At 46.1% G+C, this 22,019-nt stretch overlaps 1 protein-coding gene across 13 annotated transcripts in view; it reads left to right on the forward strand.

Moving 5' to 3' along the window:
- SNX29 (sorting nexin 29) overlaps window positions 1-22,019 on the forward strand; it is a 589,214-nt gene that overhangs the window by 1,671 nt on the left and 565,524 nt on the right. The window lies entirely within an intron of this gene.

Genomic DNA, 22,019 nt, shown 5'->3' on the forward strand with positions numbered 1-22,019 from the left:
TGGTGCTAAGTCATTCCTGGGTGTTGTATGTGGAGATGGGAGTGACTCAGGGAAGCCTCTCAGCTCTCCCCTGACTGTCTGTCCAGCCACTCTGGGATCTGGATTTATTTAGGAAGCCCCGCCTATCCTCCTAGTGCCTGTTTCTCCCTCACGGTGGAATTGTTTCTGAGGAATCCCTGCATCCAGCCCTCCTGGCCGTTGTCTTCCACGCAGGCATTTCTGGAGGTTGAGCGAGGAGCAAGGCCAAGGGATACCGCTGTCTTCAATGTTAACTTTTAAAGTTATCTCTGTGGATCTTTTTTGTTGTTTGTTTAAACAAGTGATGTGCCTTTTGTGTTTGTTATTAAAAGGCAAGATTTGTGAAATGGACAGTCCTAATAATGAGGGGGCTGATGAGGGGGAGTTTCCTGGGAGATAATCCACCTTTGGTTGCCAAATCAAATGATTTTAAGCCTAAGTATGGTTTCTGATTTGTGAATATTAGTAATACCACAATAAAGACGTTATGAGCCGGCTTCCATCAGGAAGTGAGGTAGGTTGGTATAAGTCCAGGTCCTGAAGCCAGACTTCCTGGGTTCAAATCTTGGCCCTGCCATATAAAGCTGTGTGATTTAAGAGTAAGTTACTTGACCATTCTGGGAGTCCCAGCAAAATGAGGATACGTAGTAGTACCCGTCTCCTAGACTTGTAATGACTGAGTAACATTCATCAGGTAAAGTGACTGGTGCCGTGTGTATCACGAGGTTCACTGTCCGAATCTCAGAGCTGTCTGCTGTTGTTTCTATAAGGGCTCATGTGGGGTAGGAGTGGGATTGTTTTTGCCTAGTTATGAGAGACATAACTCTCATTTGGGCTGGGACTAGGCACTCTCTGAAAATCTTTTCCTTTTAATGTGACCAAGGAGTCTTTGCCACAAGCTCACATTTCTGGACCCCTTTCATTCTACTTTTAGCACAAGAGAAAATGAAATTGATAAGCCAATAGAAATTGGTCAGTTTATCTTTCAAGGAGAAATAATATGAAAACTCTGGTGGTGTGCATCTGTAATCCCAGCTACTTCGGAGGCTGAGGCAGGAGAATCGCTTAAACCCGGGTGCCAGAGGTTGCAGTGAGCCAAGATCAAGCCACTGCACTCCAGCCTGGGCGACAGAGCAAGACTTTGTCTCTAAAAAAAAAAAAAAAAAAAAAGAAAACTCAGCAAATTTTAAAATAAAAAATCATTACGTCTGCTGGACATGATGGCTCACACCTGTAATCTCAGCACTTTGGGAGGCAGATGCAGGCGGGTCACTTGAGGTCAGGAGTTCGAGACCAGCCTGGCCAACATGGTGAAACCTTGTGTCTACTCAAAATACAAAAATTAACAGCGCATAATGGCAGGTGCCTGTAATCCCGGCTACTCGGGAGGCTGAGGGATGAGAATCTCTTGAACCCAGGAGGTGGAGGTTGCAGCGAGCCATGATCATGTCACTGCACTCCAGCCTGTGCAACAGAGTGGGACTCAGTCTCCAAAAAAAAAAAAAAAAAAAAAAATTATATCTAAAGCCAAACAAATTAGAAAAGGAAACCAACAAATGACTTTTTAGGAAAAAGCATTAAGGATGAAAACCTTCGTTTGGAAACATTGTAATTGAGGCAGAAAAAGTGGTCTGTGAAGATGTAAGGGGAAGTCCAGCCATATATTTTAATTGTTTCTTGAGAATGCAGTTGAAAGTGGGTTTCCCCACTTCTGGGGTTGATAACTGGTACATGATAAAATAAAGTGGCACGGAAATATTTCCTCTTTCTTCTGTCCCTCACTTATAATGTTTTATTTATTTATTTATTTATTTTATTTTATTTATGTTTTAGAGACGGAGTCATGCTCTGTCACCCAGGCTGGAGTGCAGTGGCACGATCTTAGCTTACTGCAACCTTCATCTCCTGGGTTTGAGCAATTCTCCTGCCTCAGGCTCCTGAGTAGCTGGGACTACAGATGTGCACCACCATGCCCGGCTGATTTTTGTATTTTTAGTAGAGATGGAGTTTCGCCCTGTTGGCCAGGCTGGTCTCGAACTCCTGGCTTCATGTGATCCACTCTCGAACTCCTGGCTTCATGTGATCCACCTGCCTCAGACCCGCAAAGTGCTGGGATTACAGGCATGAGCTACCGCGCCCCGGCCTTAACATTTTCTAATATAGTGTATTTTAAAACCTCAGAATCTAAGTAAGGTTTAAACAGTGCACATTGGTTTGTCTTTTAAATCTTTTAGGTCTCTCCCTCACCTCCTTTTTATTTTATTTTTATTTTTTATTTTTTGGTATTTTCAGAACCGTGCAAATATCACCATAGTTAATTTCACAACATTTTAATTACCTCAGAAAGAAACTTTGTACCCATTAGCAGTCATTCATCTTTCCCCCTCCCCTCAGCCCCTGGGAACCACTCATCTACTTTCTGTCTCTGGATGTGCCCGTTGTGGGTATTTCATATAAATGAAATCATACAATATGTGCCCTCTCGTATCTGGCTTTTTTCACTTGGTATAATTTTCCTGAGGTTAAACCATGTTATAGCATATATCTGTACTTCATTCCTTTTTGTGGCCAAATTATATTCCTTTATGTGGGTATCATACATTTTGTTTATTCATGCATCAAAAATGGGCATTTGAGTTGTTTCTACTTTTTAGCTGTTTTGAATAATGCTGCTATGAACATTCATACACAAGTGTTTGCGGGGGCAAGTCTCTTCCTTTCTCTTGGACATGTATGGAAGAGTGGAATTGCAGGGTCATATAGTAACTGTGGTTAACCATTTGAAGAACTGTGTCAGACTGGTTTTCAAAGTGGCTGCACCATTTTAAATTCTCACCAGCAGCATATGAGGGTTCTGTTTCTCCACACCTTCCCCAATAGTCTTTTTAATAATAGACATTCTAGTGGGTGTGAAGTGATATTTCTTTGTAGTTTTGATTTGCATTTCCTTAGTGACTAGTGATGTTGAGCATCTTATCTTGTGCTTATTGACCAATTGTGTATTCTCCTTGGAGAAATGTCTATTCAAATCCTTTGGCCATTTTAACATTAGGCTGTCTTTTTATTGCTGATCTGTAAGAATCCTCTGTAATTTCTAGATACAAGTCCCGTATCAGGTTTATTGTTTACAAAATTTTTCTCCCCCTCCATGGTTTGTCTTTTCATTTTCATTTTCTTTTCTTTTCTTTTTTTTTTTTTTGATTTGGAGTCTTGCTCTATCACCCAGGCTGGAGTACTGGAGTGTAGTGAGCAATCTTGGCTCACTGCAACCTCTGCCTCCCGGGTTCAAGTGATTCTCCTGTCTCAGCCTCTGGAGTAGCTGGGACTGCAGGTGCACTGCCCCACACCCAGCTAATTTTTTTGTAGTTTTAGTAGACATGGGGTTTCGCCATGTTGACCGGGCTGGTCTCGAACTCCTGGCCTCAAGTGATCCTCCTACCTTGGCCTCCCAAAGTGTTGGGATTACAGGCATGAGCCACCGCGCCTGGCCAATTTTTGTATTATTAGTATTGATGGGGTTTTACCATGTTGGCTAGCTGGTCTCGAGCTCCTGACCTCAAGTGATCTGCCCACCTCAGCCTCCCAAAGTGCTGGGATTACAGGCCTGAGTCACTGTGCCTGGGCTCTTTTCACTTTCTTGATGGTGTTTTTTGAAGCAGGGAGTCTTTTTTTAAACTACAGGCTGCCCTTTAGTCTCTCTCCTTTTTCCTCTTGCAGTTGTTGTTGAAGGAAACAGTTATTTATCCCAAGGATCCTTTGCAGGTCTCTGCTGATTGCATCCTTTTGGTGTGGCATAAAGTGTTTTTCAGTCTCTTGTGTGTGCTATAAATTGGTAATTAGAGTCTGCTGTATTTTTGAGTTGAAAATGTTTGAGTAGAGTCAGAGGCTAGATGGGTGCAAAGCCGAATACATTAAGTACAAATAACCGGGAAGTGGAAGGGCCCTAGGTAATATATACACAAGATAAATGGGTATCATGAGGCCAGAAACAACTAAAATGACCATTAATTGGGGAGTAGGTAAACCTAGTGTGCTGTGGTCAACTGATGGAAAGCCTCAGAAATGTTAAAAGCAGTGATACAGATTCATACACATGACCGTGGCAGTATCTCAATGTTAATGTTCTGTAAGAAAAGCAGGGTGGGTCTGGCGTGATTGCTCATGCCTGTAATCTCAGCACTTTGGGAGGCCCAGGTGGGAGGATTGCTTGAGTCCAGAAGTTAGAGACCAGTCTGGGTAACATAGCGAGATCTCATCTCAATTAAAAAAAAAAAAAAAAAAAAAAGCAGAGTGTAGAATTATACCTAAAATATATACCTTGGTCCAAATTAAAACATACACAAGACAATATTTATGGATTCTTATATGTATGTAGAACTAAAAAAATTATCAGGAAGAAAGATGTCTGCAGACATGTAGGGGTGGTTACTGTAGGATGGTGGCCACAATTTGTTTCTTTTTCTTTAGAGAACCCAGTAGATGGGAATACCTGATTGCCCACTTCTTCAGACTATATAAGGAATGCTGATTTTCAGATACGTGTTTGCTGTTACTGGGAAAGTAGAGCTTGTAGAGCCAGAAAGTCATTATTATACTCAAGTTTTGTCTTCTGTAAGTCTTGATTCTTAAGTTCCTAGATGCTCATTAACATCAGTGTTTTTTAAGGAGACACTGAGATTTCCATTTGAAGGGTGAGGAAAGCCAGGCCCACAGAGATCAAATAATTTGTGTAACAGATGAGCTCAAAGATTCGTCACATATCAGAATTTTGGGCTTAATGGGTAATTTACTGCTGTTTCTTGCCTGATATTGATGTATATTTTGGCAGCTTTGTATTAAAAAAATTTTTTTTAAATTAACAAATACTTTTTTGAGACAGATTCTCACTGTGTTGTCCAGGCTGGAGTGCAGTGCCGTAATGTTGGCTCACTGCAACCTCTGCCTCCTGGGCTCCAGTGATTCTTGTGCCTCAGCCTCCCGAGCAGCTGGGATTACGGGTGTGCGCCACCACGCCTGGCTAATTTTTTATATTTTTAGTAGAGATGGGTTTTGCCATGTAGCCCAGGTTGGTCTCAAAATTCTGAACTCAGGTTATCCACCTGCCTTGGCCTCCCAAAGTGCTAGGATTACAGGCGTGAGCCACGGCACCTGGTCTACTTTTTTTTTTTTTTTTTTTTTTTTTTTGGTGGAGATGGGTCTTACCGCGTTGCCCAGGTTTATCTGGTACTCCTGGCCTTAAGCCATCCTGTCTCAACCTTCCGAAGTGCTGAGATTATAGTCGTAAGCCACTGTGCCCGGCTGCTCTTTCTTAGTTTTCTGGAATGTTGAAGGTCACAGTTTTCTCCTTGGCACTGACTGGGCCCTCTCTGGCAGTGGCTTGTACTTAGAATAAGGAATCAGCTGAAATGAATGAAAGAATGAATGAAAAAAGAATCTTTGTGGTTTTCATTCAAAGTAGAAAGTGATGCTATCAACATTTCCCCCCCTCTTGAAGGCACTGGATTGATCTATGATGGTGGAATGCAAGAAGTACATGTTCCACCATCAGCAAACAGTTGATCCCCACCTGCGATGGACTAGGTCCTACTGGTGTTGGTTCTCCTGCTTCCTGGTTGCTTGACTCCAGGTAACTGATAGGAACTCAAATGCTTAGAGCTCTTAAAATGTGGAACTAAAATCCAAGATTTTATAGATTTCTCTAACTTGTGGCAATGTGAGCCTAGTTCCAGATAAAGCACCTTCCATCTGCCACTGTCTTGTCTATACATAGGCCATATATTTGCAGTGGGGGTGATATCACCCCCAAGGGGTTGAACACTGGTTCTCAGGAGAGAAAAAAAACTTACTTGGATGTAGAAAGCACAGATAGGCATATAGTACATATGTACATTGTATCTGTGGTATGACTTTTTCATGGAGAGGATGATTAGCAAAAAAGTGTCTAAAAAGTATCCTTGAGGGCAAGAATGAAACAGATTGAGCAGGACACAGTGGCTCACACCTGTAATTCCAGCACTTTGGGAGGCTAAGCTGGGAGGATCACTTGAGCTCAGGAGTTTGAGACCAGCCTGGGCAACATAGCGGGACCCCGTCTGTGTACACACACACATACACACACACACACACACACACACACACAGTAGCTGGGTGTAATGGTGCATACCCATGGTCCTAGCCACTCGGGAGGCTGATGTGGGAGGATCATTTGAGCCTGGGAGGTTGAGGCTACAGTGAGCCGTGAAAGTACCATTGCACTCCAGCCTGGGTGACAGAGCCAGACCCTCAGACCCTGTCTCAAAAAAAAAAAAAAAAAAAAAAAAAAAAAATTGAGAAATACTGATACAGGCTGCAGTAATTTTTTTATTATCATACAACTTTGCATCTTGCTTTCTTGCTTTTCACCATTTCAGGACAAAACTTTACCACATTGCTCCATGGATTCCCTATTGATCACTTTTATGGACTGTACAGTCCATCTTTCATCCACCACTTTGCATGTCGTACAACTTTTAACTATCGATTTTAGTTGTGGAAACTTAGCCTATCTTCCTCTCTCCCTCTAGCCTCTCCTCCCTCTCTCCCTCTCTCTTTCCCTTCCTCCCTTTCTTCTTCTCTTTCCTCCCTTTCTTTTTCTTTTGAGACAGGATGTTGCTCTGTTGCCCAGGCTGGAGTGCAGTGGTGGTACAATTATAGCTCACAGCAGCCTTGACCTCCTGGGCTCAAGTGATCCTCCCACCTCAGCCTCCTGAGTATCTGGGACTAAAGGTACAACACCACACCCGTCTAACTTTTTAATTTGGTGTAGAGACAGGGTCTCACTATATTGCCCAGGCCGATCTTGAACTCCGGACCTCAAGTGATCTTCCTGCTTCAGCCTCCCAAAGTGCCAGGATTACAGGTGTGATGCACTATACCTGGCTTTCCTTCTTTCTTTTTGTTTCAAAGTGATGATGCAGTGAACATTTTTTTTTTCAAGGTAGTTTTCCATCCTTTAGATTATGTCTTTAGGGTGATTTTCCAAAAGTAGCATTGACATCGAAGAGTTTATCACTTTTGATGCCTTTTTTTTTGGCACATAATTAAACTCAGTTGGATTGATTTTTCCAAAGCGGTTACACTAAATTCAAATGCTGCCAGTAAGCATGAGGACTCTGGTGGAAGCAGAGGTTGGCCAGAAATTTGGGGTTCAACATTCAGCAAACACTGGATGATAATTTGGTATATCCTCTATCACTTATCAAAAGGTTGTTACCATTGGGGTCTGTTGAAGCAAAAGGAATGAATGTACCAGATTTTGTTGGGATCGTGCTGAGTGTGTTAGCCAGGACTCTTTTCAGTGGAATGTGACAGAAGCTGATCAAACTGATTTCAGCAACGTGGGAATGTATGGTGTCTTATAGGGCTGGCTTTGAGCTTAGCTGGATCCACGTGGTAAAGGACTATCAGGACTATCTGTCTGGCTGTCAACTCGGCTTTCCTCTCTGTGGGCTTCATCCACAGGCAGCCGCTCCTCCACGGAGGCGAGAGAGCCACCAGTAGCTCTTGGACCTCGTCCTCCAACCCGGCAATACCCGAGCACAAAGTGAGCTGCTTTCCCTAGTGCTCTAGCCAGAGTCCTGGGGCGGACCCACCAGAGTCGGGCTGGCCACGTGGTCATCCTGCGACCCATCGCTGTGACGGTGGTTGGCCAGGTCTGGACCATAAGTCTAGTCTGGAGCCTGTGGCTGGGAGTCCATCCGACTAAATTGTCTGGATGGAGGATGAACTTCAGGGGAAGGGCTGCTGTAATTTTGGATGGGGTGGTTAGGAATATGATGTGGCAACAGAGGCTTCATGAGGCAGGTGGCTCCTAGGTTTTCTTCCTGAGCAGCTAAAAGGGGTGGGAATTGCCTGATCTTTTATTATTTTTTTTTTTTGAGTTGGAGTCTCGCTCTGTAACCCAGGCTGGACTGTAGTGGCGTGATCTTTGCCCACTGCAACCTCTGTCTCCCACGTTCAAGCGATTCTCTCGCCTCAAGCGCCACCATGCCTGGCTCATTATTGTATTTTTAGTAGAGATGGGGTTTCACTATGTTGGCCAGGCTGGTCTCAAACTCCTGACCTCAGGTGATTCACCGGCCTCGGGCTCCCAGAGTGCTGGGATGACAGGCGTGAGCCACCGCGTCTAACCAGAATTGCCTTTTCCTGAGGTGGGAGAGCCTGTAGGGGAGCAGGTTGGGTGGGGGCTGAGCACTTTGAACCCTGCAAGGGCAGTGAGGACTCTTTTCCTTGCCCTGACATTTTGCTGTCTGGGAGCCCTTCAGAGACCTGGCACTAGTGTTTCCTCTGCCCACCCAGGCAGTACCCTGCTTCCTCCGAGGAGGGAATCTTGCCCACTCCATCTCATTTTTCTTTGCTTGCATCTGTGTTTCTTGGAATCGCTCTTTCCTCCTACAACTTAAAAAAAAAAAAAAAGCAAAAACCCAAAACGACATTAAAGACTATTGTGAAAACAAAATATACCTTTAAATATACATTCTTGGCACATTTAATATTTAAATTTGTAGGTATTCCACTTCTGCCTTTGTTCAGAGCATACACTATATATGTATTTGCATAATTGCATTGTATCTACGTTTGAATGAGCGTTTCTGCTTAGATGATAGCACTTATCCACGTTCCTTATCTTCAAAATTCTTTGAAAAGGCAGCATAACATTCCACCAAATTGATGTGCCGCAGCTATTTAACCCCTCTCCCACTGCAAAAGACAGTCAATTCCATTTGTGGTGTTCTTGGTAGGCGTTTCCTGTGAAGGGCCAGATAGTAAATATTTTCTGCTTTGTGGGCCATCTGGTCTCAGCCTCAAGTATTCATCTCTGCTGTTGTAGCATGAAGGCAGCCACAGACCATGGGTAAATGAAAGGACGTGGCTATGTTCCAATAAAACTTTATTTAGAGAAAGTCAGCAGCTGGATTTGGCTTGGGGGCTGTAGTTGACTGACCCCTATACTAGGACACTACAGTAAAAATCTTCGTGTCCTTTGATGCTCAGGAAGTCATTGTGTTATTGTGGAAAAGCTTTGGATGCAGACAAGTTCTGGATTTAACTCCCTGTTGAAGAACTTGGGCAGTTTTTGTTTTCTGTCTTATTTTTTTCAGACAGGGTCTCACTGTGTCACCCAGGCTGGAGTGCAGTGGTACACTCATAGCTCACTGCAGCCTCAACCTCCTGGGCTCAAGCGATCCTTCCTCCTCAGCTCCCCAAGAGGCTGGGACTACAGGTGTGTGCCACCCTGCCCAGCTAATTTTTTTTTGTTTTTGAATTTTCGTGGAGACGAGGCCTCACTATGTTGCCTAGGCTGGTCTCAAACTCCTGAGCTCAAGCAGCCCTCCCTCCTTGGCGTCCCAAAGTGCTGGAGTTATAAGCGTGAGCCACTGTGCCAGCCCGGGCAGAATTTTGAACTTCTCAGACTCTTACTCTTTTTTTTTTTTTTTTGAGACAGAGTCTCGCTCTGTCACCCAGGCTGGAGTGCAGCGGCTTAATCGCTGCAACCTCTGCCTCCCGGGTTCAAGTAATCCTCCCGCCTCAGCCTTCCCAGTAGCTGGGACTACAGGTGCGTGCCACCACGCCCAGCTAGTTTTTGTATTATTAGTAGAGACGGAGTTTCACCATGTTAGCCAGGCTGGTCTTGAACTCCTGGCCTTGTGATCTGCTTGCCTCAGCCTCCCAAAGTGCTGGGATTACAGGCGTGAGCCACCACGCCTGACTCTGACTCTTACTCTTAATTCCCTTATCAGAAAATGGAAATTAAAGCAAGTAATGAATGTATAGTGCCTTTCTCAGGACCTGGAACATAGAGGACCAGGTGAAATTGTTATTTGTATCTTTTCTCATTTCCCCTGTTCCTTTTTAGCTTAATTTCCAAGGTGTCAAAAGGGATTTTGATTTTTTTTGTAGCTTTTGATATGCATTGCCACATCGCTTTTCAGTACTTCCTGCACCCATAAATTGTTACCAGTGGTGTGTACTTGATTTATCATAGGTTTACTGGCATTGGGGAATTTCACCTTAAATGTTTCTTGGAGGCTAGGTACGGTAGCTCATGCCTGTAATCCCAGCACTTTGGGAGGCTGAGGTGGGTGGATCATCTGAGGTCAGAAGTTTGAGACCAGCCTGAACAACATGGTGAAACCCCATCTCTACTAAAAGTACAAAAATTAGGTGGATGTAGTAGTGGGTGCCTGTAATCCCAGCTACGCAGGAGACTGAGGCAGGAGAATCACTTGAACCCGGGAGGCAGACGTTGCAATGAGCCAAGATCATGCCACTGTACTCCAGCCTGGGCGAGACTGAGACTCCATCTCAAAAAAAAAAAAAAAGTTTCTTAGTTAATTTGTAGTTATATAATGGGGCCTTGTGGTAGTTATTAGTAAGCATATAATTTGCATTTCTCCAACCAGGAGGGAAGATATTCTTTCTTTCTTTTTTGAGATAGGACCTTGCTCTGTCGCTTAGGCTGGAGTGCAATGGTGTGATCAGTGCTTACTGCAGCGTTGACCTATAGGCTCAAGTGATCCTCCAGCCTCAGTCTCCCTCATAGCTTGGACTACAGGTGTGTGCCACCACACACAGCTAATTTTTAGAAAAAACTTTTTTTTTTTTTTAGACGGAGTCTTGCTCTGTTGCCCAGTGCAGTGGTGCAATCTCTGCTCACTGCAAGCGCCGCCTCCTGGGTTCACGCCATTCTCCTGCCTCAACCTCTCGAGTAGCTGGGAGTACAGGCACCCGCCACCACGCCCAGCTAATTTTTTTTTGTATTTTTAATAGAGACGGGGTTTCACCGTGTTTGCCAGGATGGTCTCGATCTTCTCACCTTGTGATCTGCCCGCCTTGGCCTCCCAAAGTGCTGGGATTACAGGTGTCAGCCACAACGCCCGGCCAGTTAAAAAAACCTTTTTGTAGGGACGGTGTTTCACTGTGTTACGCAGGCTGGTCTCAAACTCCTAGGCGCAAGCAATTCTCTTACCTCTACCTCCCAAAATTCCAAGATTACAGGTGTGAGCCACCATGCTTGGCCTCTTGTCTCTTTAAAGTTTTTGCACATTGCCATGTTAGTGGTTTTTTTTTTTTTTTTTTTTTCTACAGCAAGAACTGGTGAACTGGGTTGGCCTCCTGTTTTGCAAATAAAGTTTTATTGGAACAAAGCCATATCTATTCATTTACTATTGTCTGTGGTTTCTTTCAGGCTACAATGGCAGAACTGAGTAACTGTGACAGAGAGTGTATGGCCTGCAAAGCCTAAAATATAAATATTTACTGTATTGCTCTTTACAGAAAATGTTTGCCAATCCCTGCTCAAGAGAAATTTTTTTTTTTTTTTTTTGAGATGGAATCTCACTCTGTTGCCCAGGCTGGAGTGCAGTGGTGCAATCTCGGCAACCTCCACCCCGTTGGGTTCAAGTGATTCTCTTGCCTCAGCCTCCCAGTAGCTGAGATTACAGGTGGGCACCATCATGCCTGGCTAATTTTTGTATTTTCAGTGGAAATGGGGTTTCACCATTTTGGCCAGGCTGGTCTTTAACTCCTGACCGCCAGTGATCTGCCTGCCTCGGCCTCCCAAAGTGCTGGGATTACAGGCAGGAGCCATCACGCCCGGCCTGCTCTAGAGTAAACTGATGGTCCCCATTCTTTGCTCATTTATTTTGTCATTGATCTTGGACACCATAAGCCCACATGGATGGCCTGAGCCCATCTGTCTACATGCAAAGCCTGTCTCTTTCTGTTGTGTGGTGGCAGATAGTCTGTCCTTTTGTCCTGGGCCAGCTGTGCCACTTCACCGTACAATACTGGAACCAGCGCCCTGACTTTGGGGAAGAACGATTGTCCATTTTATCTGTGCGTGTGCTAAGGCTAGAGCAGATGAAACCACCACCTCGCTCTGCCCATGACAGGAATGAGGCGGCTGCTGTGTCCTGGCCAGTCCTGGTCCTTTTTATTTAAAGTAGCCACTTGGGGAGCCACAGAAGTGAACTGCACCAGAATCTAGATTCAACAGCTGTTGAGTTCCTTCTGTGATGGGAGAGTTCATGAGGCTCCCGTCTATCCCGGAGAGCTCACAATGCATAATCCCTTCCACGACAGGGATGACACCAGCACTATGGCAGGACTGCAGGGCCATGGGAGCGCTGTGTGGGGAGACAGCAGTGTGCCCCTTGCGGGACCCTCTGCAGGAAGATTTCTCTGAGAAGGGAACCATTTGAGTCAGCCATCGGGAGGTAGTTTTTTCTTTGGTGGCACTTTGATGACGGAGCCCTTTTCTGTGCCGAGATTGAGCCATTCAAGGAGTGAGCCTGGTTTTGTGAAGGTTGGAAGGTACAAGGTTTGGGGTAAAATGTCGGGTCTGTCACCTCTGAGCTGTTCTTTGGGCAAATGATCAATGTCTCGTAGCCTCAGTTCCTTTGTCTGTTACACCAGGGTGGCCAGCCCCCACCTTCCAGATAGATATGAGGGTTAAACGTATGTCTCAGTATGGCGGATTGGCGGCAGACCTGGCCCCAGATGTGTTGTGTTTGGTTCATGCTGAGTTGGCTGGAACATTGTTCTAACAAGAGTATAATTAGGGGCCAACTAACTGACACAAAAAATCTGGATTTTCAGCCTCTCTTAAAAAACCAGGAGATGAGGCAATTACTGGTATTGCTGTGAGGTACTGTCTGCCAGTACTGGGTAGCAGCTGTCATCTCGAGAGGGGCACCTGCTCTGCTCTTGTGATCTGTGCCTTGCCAGCCCACCCCACTCATTTCTATCCCCCACCTTACCCCTTGGTTATTGCAGGGGTCCCTCTTGGTCTTGTACGTGCCCCGGGCATATATTGGGCAGCCCTTTCTGCCCCCTCCTCCTTTGCTTCTGCTTTCTTTCAGTTTCTTTATTTGGAGTGGTTGTGGATTTTGGGGAGTGGGATGGGAATTAGACAATAGCAACAACGTTAAAGTCATCATTGGGCTGGTAGCGCCAGGCATCCCAGATGCCTGCCAGTGTAACTGAGGATGAATTCTGCAGTGACAACAGGTTGATAATGTCCTTGTTCTCTGCAAGACTCTGTATGGAGCCTTGGTTAGACGGTGAGGGGAGATGGGAGCATGATTATGATGTGGGCCTGGTCTACGGCCTGCTGGGGAACTCTTACGTTTAACCGTCTAATTGCACGGTGGCTGTAAGGTCTACAAACACAGATACTATTGTTTTAATTTTTAACCTGCCATCCTTCATTATTTCTGCCAGGGCAGTGGGCTGTTAAATCCAGCCCAAGACCTGTTCGTTATACATTATCTATGGCTGTTTTTCACCCTGCAGTGGCAGAGTTGGGTAGTGACAGCAACCCTTTGGCCCACAAAGCCTAAAATGTTGACGGCGGGACTCTTTCCAGAAAAAGCTTGCTGACCCCCATTCTAGGGTATGCTAAAGGTACAGGTTCAGTGAAAATCAGAAACAAATCATGTGAGGCAGCCCACCGCAGATGCACACGCAGGGCTTAGAGAAATGCCGTGTTCATTGCAGTTTTGCAGGGCACATTGGATGAATCACATAACATCATTGTGTGTATCCTGTAATACTAGTAAGTCATTTATTGTGTATTCATCTGCGTTTCCAGATGCTCTAGCCACTGCATAGAAAATTCAGTGCGGGGTAAAGGAAATGAGAGCAAAAGGGCCAGAGCTAGGAACAGCAACTGAGGCAGGGGTGGCTGTCACAGAAGGCCTTTGCCGTGAGACTTGCCATCTCATGAGGGAAGAGCCATGCCAGGTAGGGGGAGATTGGGGTGCAGGAGGGGCCCGTGGAAGCGAGGCATGGTTTCTATTACATTTATTAATTTTATTTTATAAAAGTATAAATCTATGTAAATGTAAATATATGTAAATTTATTTATTTTTTAAAATTTCATTTTATTTTGTTTTGAGATGGAGTCTCACTCTGTTGCAGTGGTGTGATCTCGGCTCACTGCAACCTCCACCTCCCAGGTTCAAGTGATTCTCCAGCCTCAGCCTCCTGAGTAGCTGGGATAACAGGCGCCTGCCACCATACCTGGGTAATTTTTTGTATTATTATTATTATTTTTGAGATGGAGTTTTGCTCTTGTTGCCCAGGCTAGAGTGCAATGGCGCAATCTTGGCTCTCTGCAACCTCCGCCTCTTGGATTCAAGTGATTCTCCTGCCTCAGCTTCCCAAGTAGCTGGGATTATAGGCGTCTGTCATCATGCCTGGCTCATTTTTGTATTTTTAGTAGAGATGGGGTTTAACCATGTTGGCCAGGCTGGTCTCGAACTCCTGACCTCAGGTGATCCGCCTGGCTAGGCCTCCCAAAATGCTGGGATAACAGGCGTGAGCCACTGCACCTGGCCAATTTTTTTGTATTTTTAGTAGAGATGGGGGTTTCACCATGTTGGCCAGGCTGGTTTCGCACTCTTGGCCCCAAGTCATCCACCTGCCTCTACCTCCCAAAGTGCTGGGATTACAAGCATGAGCCACTTCACCCAGCCGGGAGTAGCTTTTCTACTGTGTGATTCAATATGGGGACTGGGTTCTCCGTGTAGTTGCTTTGTCTAACCCTTGGGAGAATCCTACTGTAGTTGTTCGTTAGAATAGGAACATTTTCTCAGCCAACATCTACCTGTTGCAGTCCTTTTCATAAAAATATTGGGCCAAGAGTGGTGGCTTATACCTGTAATCTCAGCACATTGGGAGACTGAGGCAGGAGGATCGTTTGAGGCCAGGAGTTTGAGACCAGCCTGGGCAATGTAGCGAGACCCTCTCTTTACAAAACATACAAAATTAACCCAGTGTGGTGGTGCATGCCTGTAGTCCCAGCTACTTGGGAGGCTGAGATGGGAGGACTGATTGAGCCCAGGAGTTGGAGGCCTCAGTGAGCTATGATCATGCCACTGTACTCCAGCCTGGGTGACAGAGCCAGACTCCATTTCTTAAATTTTTTTTTTTTTTTTTAATTGAGGTGAAATTCACAAAACAAAGAATTAACTGTTGTTCTAAAGCAAGCAGTTCACTAGTATTTAGTACATTTGCATTGTTGTGCAATCAGCACTCTTGTCTAGTTTCAAAACATTTTCATCACCCAAAGGAAACTCCATATCCATTAAGCAGTAGCTCCCCATCCCCCTACCGCCCCAGCCCCTGGCAACCACCTGTCTGCCTTCTGTCTATAGATTTCCTGTTCTGGTCCTTCCCAGTTTTGCAAGCGTGGCTAAGGTTCCCAGTTGTTCAGTGAAGGATGTCAGTGTGGTGTGTGGAAGGAGCACTTGCTTGAGAGTTAGGGAGAGCAGGGCTCAGCCTGCAATGCAGCACCTGCTTGACTGCCCTTGGGCAGAATTCCTTGTACACAGTGGGCACTCAGAGAGCATTGCCCTCTTTTTCTTTTCTCGCTTGTATCTGCTTAATGTGTTACAAAGATCTCACCAGGGAAATGTCTAGCATGACGTTGCCTCCACCGTGCTGCATGGAGAGGCAGCAAAATACCACTATTTAAATATCTGCATGGGCCAGGCATGGTGGCTCATGCCTGTAACCCCAGCACTTTGGAAGGCCCGGGTGGGTGGATCACTTGAGGTCAGGAGTTTGAGACCAGCCTGCCAACATGGCGAAACCCCATCTCTACTAAAAATACAAACAAACAAACAAACAAATGAGCCAGGCGTGGTGGGGGACACCTGTAATCCCAGCTACTCAGGAGGCTGAGGTAGGAGAATTGCTTGAACCTGGGAGGTGGAGGCCTCAATGAGAAGAGATGGAGTCACTGTACTCCAGCCGGGGCGAAAAAAGCAAGACTCCATCTCATAAAAAAAAATATATATATATATATATATGTGCGTGTGTGTATATATATGTGTGTGTATATGTGTGTGTGTGTGTGTGTGTATATATATATATATATGTGTGTGGGCTTGACTAAGGGGCTTGACCTCTGTGGAATGGGAACCAGTTTACTTGGAGCTCCAGGGTTGCGAAGGTTAAAGAAGGAATATAGCCAGAATGCCTGGTTGCATCCTGCTTGTTTTCCCCTCTCCACATGCCAGGGGTCCTCTTTCACCCTTTCATCTCCCAGGGCAGCAAACACAGGGGCCTGGATTGAATTGCTTTGCCTGGGCTTTGGAGAGAAGGTAGCTCGTTGAAACGACTTCTGGGAGCCAGAGGTCTTGATACCTTGGGGTAAGGGTTGCCAACAATGATGATAATGATGGCTAATTTTATTAAATGCTCGGTATATACCAGGCACTATTCTAGGTGCACAATACAATTTCCCTCATTTCATCATCCAAAGAGGTAGGTTCTCTGGTGAGCCTGAAGCAGGGGGGTTAAGTAACTTGCTCATGATCACATGGCTGGCAGAGTAGGATTCTAACCCGGGCTATCCTGTTCTTAATTTCTGCTCTTTCTCTCCAGGAGGTCACTGTAGCTTGAATGGCAACCCCAGGCAGAAGGCTAGAGGTTTGTGGTAAAAATTAATGTAGGACTCAAAGGACTGTAAACATTAAACATTAAATCCTGAGAGTTCTAAACATTGAAGACAAAGGCCGGGTGTGGTGACTCACGCCTGTAATCCCAGCACTTTGGAAGGCCAAGGCAGTCGGATCACCTGAGGTCAGGCATTTGAGAGCAGTCTGGCCAACATGGTGAAACCCTGTCTCTACTAAAAAGACAAAAATTAGCTGGGCGTGGTAGCAGGCGCCTGTAATCCCAGCTACTTGGGAGGCTGAGGCAGATAATTGCTTGAATCTGGGAGGCAGAGGTTGCAGTGAGCCGAGATGGTGCCATTGCACTCCAGCCTGGGCGACAGGAGTGAGACTCCACCTACAAACAAACAACAACAACAAGAAAACATTAAAGAGAGACCCAAGTAGGTGACTGATTTTCCCATGCACGTGAGGTTTCTGAGTAGAGTTAGGGGGTGTCAGCTGACTGCATTTCTCAGACAGGTTTGTGAATCCCTGGAGGTATTCCCTCGGGTGCCTTTCCATTTTCTGTTTTCATTTTGATGATGATCTAAATGAAAAATAAAAAGAAGCCTATTCTTGTTCACCTGGTTGCTGGCTGGGGGCTGCCCCTGGAGATGAGGAAGCAGGAAGATGGGATTTGATTGCTCCTGTGTGGCGAAGTGTTTGCAGAATTTGGAAGTGCTTGCTGAATTTGGAAGTGTTTGCTGAATTTGCAGTGGGCCACTGCTGCAGGTTGTGAAGGAGGTCGAGGGCGAGCAGGGCTTAGCAGCTGGCAGGTCCAGGATCCCATGGACTTGGAAGTGAATCCCTCCTCAGCCACTTCCCATGGGTCTGGTCCTGTAAAGGTATTTTCCTGAGTCGCAGTCCTCGCTACTGAGTGGAGCCACTTTTCCTTCTTTGTCAAGGATTTAATAGGTCATTTAATGACTTAGCCTCTGGTTGGGACTCAGTAGGTGGGCACATTCTTCCTGCTTCTCTCTGAGTGGTGTCAACATTTGAAGCTGGCAGATTCTTGTGGGCCCTGGCGGAGGTGCTGTATTCTCCACTGGATTCAAAGGGAGAAGGTAAGAAGGAGACTGGTAGCATCGATTGCTCTGCCTGCCTGTCTCTGCAGAGTTTCCATAGACTCTAGAGCTAGGAGAGCATGATCTCATGCAGAAACCAGTGGCCAAACAAGGGAAGTGACTGTCCCTATCACATGGCTAGCAAGCGGGCCAGGCAGGATGAGAGCTCAGGCCTTGTGACTTCCCGCTCAGTGCGCTCCACTGTTCCTCTCAGTTGATAAGCGGTCCTCAGACCACCTGTGCTCCCTGCAGCCTAGTAAAGCCCCTTCTCTCTCTCTTTACTTATTTTATTTATTTATTTATTTATTTATTTATTTATTTATTTATTTATTTATTTATGAGACACTCTCACTCTGTTGCCCAGGCTGGAGTGCATTGGTGCAATCTTGGCTCACTGCAACCTCCATCTCCCAGGTTCAAGCGATTCTCCTGCCTCAGCCTTCTGAGTAGCTGGGACTAAAGGTGCTTGCCACCACACCTGGCTAGTTTTTGTATTTTTAGTAGAGATGGGGTTTTGCCATGTTCGTGAGGCTGGTCTTAAACTCCTGACTTCATGTGATCCGTCCGCCTTGGCCTCCCAAAGTTGCTGAGATTATAGATTTGAGCCATTGCTCCCGGCCGACCCCTTTCTCTTAAGCTCATTCAGGGATAAGTTGGCCACAGCTGCCCCTTCTGAGGTCAAGGTTGTCTCAGTTGAGAGCTGCTTGCCTGCAGAGAGAGATCACAGCCAGGAAGTGTGAGCCTCTGGGTTGAGACCTGCACAACCTCGGGTAGTTTTTATATAAAGAACAGGTTTTTCTTTTCTTCCCCTCACCCCATCATGAAAAGAGGCTTTGCAGAGTAAAGCAGAGGAGGCTGCGACATCTCATCCAGAACAAGCAGTAGGGCAAAATACTCTTAAAAAAAAAAAAAAAAAAAAGAGACCTGGAGGATCATTGTGCATTTCAGGAAGGGTAGGTGCTAAATCTTTTTTTTGTTTTGTTTTGTTTTTTGTTGAGACAGAGTCTCCCTGTGTCGCCCAGACTGGAGTGCAGTGGCCGGATCTCAGCTCACTGCAAGCTCCGCCTCCCGGGTTCACGCCATTCTCCTGCCTCAGCCTCCCGAGTAGCTGGGACTACAGGTGTCCGCCACCTCGCCCGGCTAGTTTTTGTATTTTTTAGTAGAGACGGGGTTTCACCGTGTTAGCCAGGATGGTCTCGATCTCCTGACCTCGTGATCCGCCCGTCTCGGCCTCCCAAAGTGCTGGGATTACAGGCTTGAGCCACCGCGCCCGGCCGGTGCTAAATCTTTGTTATTCAAGTGTGAAGGGAGTCAGCAGTATTAGCTCACCTGAGAGCTTATGAGAAACACAGAGTTGGCCGGGCGCGGTGGCTCATGCCTGTAATCCCAGCACGTTGGGAGGCTGAGGTGGGTGGATCACAAGGTCAGGAGTTCAAGACCAGCCTGGCCAACATGGTGAAACCCTGTCTCTACTAAAAATACAAAAATTAGCTTGGCGTGGTGGTGTGTGCCTGTAATTCCAGCTATTCGGGAGGCTGAGGCAGGAGAATTGCTTGAACCTGGGAGGTGGAGGTTGCAGTGAGCCCAGATTGCGCCACTGAACTCCAGCCTGGGCAATGGAGCAAGACTGTCTCAGAAAAAAAAAAGAGAAACACAGAATTAGGCCCGATTTGCAGCCTCCTGAATCAGAATCTGCCTTTTGGGCTGGGCGCGGTGGCTCACGCCTATTATCCCAGCTCTTTGGGAGGCTGAGGCAGGAGGATCGCTTGAGCCCAGGAGTTCAAGAGCTGCTTGGGCAACCTCGTGAGACCCCATCTTTATAAAAAATAAAAATAAATAAATTATCTGTGAGTGGTGCCCTATGCCTGTAGTCCCAGCTACTCGGAGGGCTGAGACAGGAGAGTGGATTGAGCCCAGGAGGTTGAGACTGCAGAGAGCTGTGATTGTGCCACTTACTCCAGCCTGGGTGATAGAGTTCCTGTCTCAGAAAAAACGCCAGCAAACAAATGGCTGCTTTTTAACAAGATCTCCAGGAGATCTTTGTGGACATCAAAGTTTGAGAAGAACTGCATTACAAAATTATCAGTAGGGAGATGAAAGAGATTTTTGTTTTCTTTGTATATTTTTTCCCGATTTGTTATTATTCTATTTTTTTCCCTACATGAATTGCTTTTACGATGAGAAAAAAATAACAAAGGCATTTCCAGTGCGGGGAACCCTGTCAAGTTTCCAGTTGATATTGCTCAAGGGCAGGTAGAGCTGTCGGGTCTCATACTTGGAAAAAGGAAGAAAGCAAGCCTGACTTTTCTATTCTGGTGTTAGGGAGGGAAGACCAGAATCCAAACCCTGGATTCTGGAACAAAGAGCGTGTGATTGATAGAGACAGGTGTCAAGAGGTGTCAGAGGACCTTGGCCAGATGGGTCTATAGCCATCCTGAGCCATGCCTTGAGATGCCTCATGGCTGGTGGGAATGGTGTCCAGGCTATTCTTGATCGAAACCTCTGCCAGAAAAAAATACTAATGGTATTTTTTTGAAGAGTCAGTTGTTTTACTGTGTGTCTGCTGACTGGTTTTATCACTAGGCCTGGAGGTAAGGCGGGATCCTTGGTATCGTGGTCCTAACACAGGCTTTAGAGGTCTTGAGTCAGGATTACTGTTTAACCAATTAGTATTAAAATTTCAACAGAGTCTAACCCCATTATCATGGCCCACATGATCCTATGTGACTGGTCTCTGCCTGCCTGTTTGATCTTTCCTTCCGTTTTTTTTTTTTTTTTTTGCTTTTTGCTCAAACCACAGCAAACTTCCTTCTAGTCCTGGAAGACCAGAGCCAAGCTTGTCCTACCTCCGAGCCTCTCCCCTTGCTGCTTGCTGTGTCTGGAACGCTGGTCTGCCCTATCTTTCCATAGCTGCTCCTTCTCTTTTTTTTTTTTTTGAGATGGAGTCTGGCTCTGTTGCCCAGGCTGGAGTGCAGTGGCCGGATCTCAGCTCACTGCAAGCTCCGCCTCCCGGGTTCACGCCATTCTCCTGCCTCAGCCTCCCGAGTAGCTGGGACTACAGGCGCCCGCCAACTCGCCCGGCTAATTTTTTTTGTATTTTAGTAGAGATGGGGTTTCACCGTGTTAGCCAGGATGGTCTCGATCTCCTGACCTAGTGATCCGCCCGTCTCGGCCTCCCAAAGTGCTGGGATTACAGGCTTGAGCCACCGCGCCCGGCCTCCTTCTCTTTATAGAGGGCTCAGCTCACATGTCACCTGTGCAGAGAGGCCCTCGGGCTGCCTTGGCTAAAGCAGCCTTCTTGCTTCCTCCCTATCCCATCACTGTCTTTGTTTTTTCTTCTTAGTATGACTCTAACACTTTTTCGTTGATTAGTTTATTTTTATACTATTTTTTGTTTGTTTGTTTTTGAGATAGGGTCTCACTCTGTCACCCAGGCCAGAGTGTAGTGGCACGATCTCAGCTCACTGCAACCTCTGCCTCCCGGGTTCAAGTGATCCTTCCACCTCTGCCTCGTGAACAGCTGGGACCACAGCTGTGTGCCACCATGCCCGGCTAAATTTTTTGTGTTTTTTGGTAGATACAGGGCTTCGTCATGTTGCCCAACCTGGTCTCAAACTCCTGATCTCAAGCAATCTGCCTGCCTCGGCCTCCCAAAGCGTTGGGATTACAGGCGTGAACCACTGTGCCCAGCCTTCTAGTAGGATTTTTAGCTCCATGAGAAGATGGCTCTTTTACACCATTTAACTTGTATGTCCTCAGCTCTTAAAATATTGCCTCACACACACTAGAAGTTAAATAAATCCTGGGTGGATCAACACACACAGTCAATTGACTTCTCCCAGCTTCAGCTTTCCCATCTGTGTTTGGGATCCTGGCTTGTAGGCTGGATGTGAAGATGAAGGGAGATATTGCATGCATAGTACTCAGCTTGGTTCCTGGCATGTAGGATGCGCCCAGCACATGGTGGTGGTTGTTATCAACCAGCTGGCCCTGGCTTGACCTGGAGGAATCACTGACCATCTCTGAGATAATGCCCTGCTGCTCCGCCCCGGTGCAGCCTACGTAGAGTTGCCCAGGACAGAAGCAGCCTGATGGCAATTCAACGCCTGCAGTGTGGAGCATCTGTCCTTATAACCTGAATTCCAGTATCCTTTGAAGTCAGTGTGCTCTGTGACTGGTGCATCTTAGTCCGTGGCTTTGTATCTTGCTTGGAGTCACTGGGCCTCTTGTGGAGATCAGGTGTGGCTCTGACAACTGTCCGCCTGGTGTTTTCAAGTGCCCTTTCCCCAGACCTTCTTAAATGGAAGTTCACTGTATGTCATATGTGTCAGTTGGGAATGCTTTTGGCTGCAAGTAACAGCTCAATGTGCCGTGGTGTGGACAAATATCGTTATTTATTTTGTGAGAGTTAGCTAGTTTCTAGTCTTGGCTTACCAACTCAGTGATATCA

The sequence above is a fragment of the Macaca fascicularis genome, chromosome 20, assembly GCF_037993035.2.
Source record: "Macaca fascicularis isolate 582-1 chromosome 20, T2T-MFA8v1.1".
Classification (NCBI taxonomy): domain Eukaryota; kingdom Metazoa; phylum Chordata; class Mammalia; order Primates; family Cercopithecidae; genus Macaca; species Macaca fascicularis.